This window comes from Myodes glareolus, chromosome X (genome assembly GCF_982192425.1).
Source record: "Myodes glareolus chromosome X, mMyoGla1.1, whole genome shotgun sequence".
NCBI lineage: Eukaryota > Metazoa > Chordata > Mammalia > Rodentia > Cricetidae > Myodes > Myodes glareolus.
The window spans coordinates 30,807,802-30,810,631 of record NC_142053.1 but is presented as its reverse complement, the minus strand read 5'-3'; the positions used below and the strand labels follow the sequence as shown (position 1 = coordinate 30,810,631).

General features: G+C 47.5%; 1 pseudogene; it reads left to right on the top strand.

The window, feature by feature from the left end:
- The first annotated feature begins 319 nt into the window (after positions 1-319).
- Positions 320-988, top strand: LOC125403678 (diphosphoinositol polyphosphate phosphohydrolase 1 pseudogene; annotated as a pseudogene).
- The last annotated feature ends 1,842 nt before the right edge of the window (positions 989-2,830 follow it).

Below are 2,830 nucleotides of genomic sequence, written 5' to 3'. Positions count from 1 at the left end.
TGACAGCACTGTTATCAACTTCCTCTCTGCTAATGCCATTTTGTGACTTGTAAAAATACAGTGAGCCAAATGCTGTGGTTTTCACAAGTGACATCTGATATTCCTTACAGTGTTTGCCAGTGTCTAGGTCTTCTTTTCCATTCTACTTCAGAATACTTTTATATGTGTTGTAACAAAATATGAAAATGCATTAAAATGTTGCTATAGGTCCTCAAAAACTATACCTGTATCATTCTGAAATATTCTCAAAAAAACTGGACTTAGGGCGGCGGCGATAGAGGGGGCGGTGGTGGTGGCGGTAGCAACGGCAGCCGCCCCCGTACGGCTCCCCACCAGGGCACGGAGGATGATGAAGCTCAAGTCGAACCAGACCCGCACCTACGAAGGCGACAGCTACAAAAAGAGGGCCGCGTGCCTGTGCTTCCGCAGCGAGAGCGAGGAGGTGCTGCTTGTGAGCAGTAGCGGCCATCCAGACCGATGGATTGTCCCTGGAGAAGGCATGGAGCCCGAGGAGGAGCCAAGTGTGGCAGCGGTCCGGGAAGTCTGCGAGGAGGCTGGAGTGAAAGGGACACTGGGAAGACTGGTTGGAATTTTTGAGAACCAGGAGAGGAAGCACAGGACGTATGTGTATGTGCTCATTGTCATGGAAGTGCTGGAAGACTGGGAAGACTCAGTGAAGATTGGACGGAAGAGAGAGTGGTTTAAAATAGAAGACGCCATTAAAGTGCTGCTGTGTCACAAGCCCGTGCAGGCCTCGTACTTCGAGACGCTGAGGCAAGGCTACTCTGCCAACAATGGCACCCCTGTCATGGCCACCTCGCACTCCAGCTCTATGTCAGGCATCAGATGACTGCAGACTTCCTGCCAGAGCTGGAGAGTGGAAACCGAACTGAAGTGTGGCTCTCCACCGCTCCTCACCCTCCTCACAGCCCCCTCTTTCACCCAGGCATGGCGGGCAGCAGAGAGGGTGCACTGAGGTACTGCTGTGGGTGTGGGGTGATGTGGGTGGGGTGTGGTGTGATGGGAACTGTCTTCTCTTTCTGTTTTTCCTAAGGGTGGGGACTGGGATGTAACTCACGAGTTCTTTCCTGCATGCTCCATTCCTCCCTTGCTCACCCGCCCTCTGAGAGAGGAAACCCTTGGGCTCTGAACCGTTCCCATTTGCCTCATCCCAGCCTGGCCAGATATTTTCTGATCCCCCCCATTAAAAGACACCCATGTGAGATGAAACTTTCTAGGACTCTGTCCTGTGACATGCTGTTGAGCCCCAAGGGTTGACCGTGTTTCCTGCAGGATGCATTTGTCTGTACATTATACCCTGACACGATATGTAAATGAGTGATTTAGAAAGAGGAGCTTGACTGTTCAGTTTTTCAGTTTTGCTTTTTGTTTTTTCATTTTTATTTTTAGTTTTTATTCCAGGTGTTTCTAGTTTAAAGCCCCTCACACTTTACATGTTTGTTTCAATGCTAGTGACTAGGCAGGTTTCCCTGTCTTCTGTCCCCAGCCACGGTGAACTTTGCTATCTTCCTCCTGCCCCTGGGACCCTGGCCTTCTCTAGGCTGTTTCCATGCCGAGGAACCTGTTTTCTGTTACCAAGCTTGGAGTAAATGGCCTCAGCCCAGAGCCAAAGAAGCAGTGATATGTTCACAGTAGGCTTTAAACTGGATAACCTTACTGTTGCCGAAACTGGACCATCAAGCACCACGTCTGCCCTGCTGGCTGGGAATGTTTTTCATAACGCTATTCATCGCTGACATGGCCTCTCTTACCCTTGTACGCCTTACACCACGCTGACCTGGATATGGCCCCATGCTCTGAAGCCATCCTGCACAGTCTTGTCCCCATGCAGAGAGGTCCCACTGAGGTCCTGAGATGTACACGGGGCAGAGTGTGCCTGTGTCTCTGAGTCTGAGCGTGTGCCAAGGGTTACACCACGAGCGAGCTTGCTGTCTGCCCTGTGTGACAAGTCGTCTGTAGGAGGGGCTCACTGCAACCCTCTGGCTTGCTGCAGGCCCCTGTTGCTGTTTCGTGCCGAACTCATCTGTCAGTTGTGTTTAGTTGGGAAGTAAAGGGTCTTGGACAGGGCCTTGTGCACGGAGGGTGGGAGGGAGCTGATGCCTGACTTAGTGTGGGGCTTGGTACTCTGTGGCATTGCCTGTGTTGAAATGTAGCCAAGATGTGAAATTAAAATAGTACTTCTCTTATTTAAAAACTAATAAATACTCAAACTTTGAAAAGAAAAAAAAAACTGGACTTATAAGTCTGAGTCCTAGAAAAAGAAGACAGTATAAAACATGTTATGTACTATGTAAGTTATAAATATTTGACTCTGTAAAACATAGCTAGATACTTTTCCTTGTCCACCCTACAGGTTAGCAACATGCAAAATGGTCATTTCTTTAGTAGTATGAATATGCACCTACCCTAACTAAACATTGTGAACAAGTTTACATCATATCACAAATCTATAAAACATGCAGTGGTAATAAAGTGATTGTGAACCATCAGGAAACATGTAAATTTGAATGTTTGGAGTCAACCTACAGATACCAGTAAATTAGGCCTAGAGGCAAGTCAATAACGAATCAGGTGTAAAATAGGGGCAAGGAGAATTAAATCTTGTCCATTCATAGATTCTGGTAAGAAGGATATGGGTGTGCAATGACGGAGAAAATACTGGTCCACAGCCAGACTGTGAGTATGGAACTTCAAACAGCCTTTACTTACTGCTGTCTCCAAGACTAGACATAGCAGAGCAATGTTGCTAAACATGGTGAGTATTTGGCTTTATGTACTGAGACATTCTAGAGAAGGTAGAATTAGATAG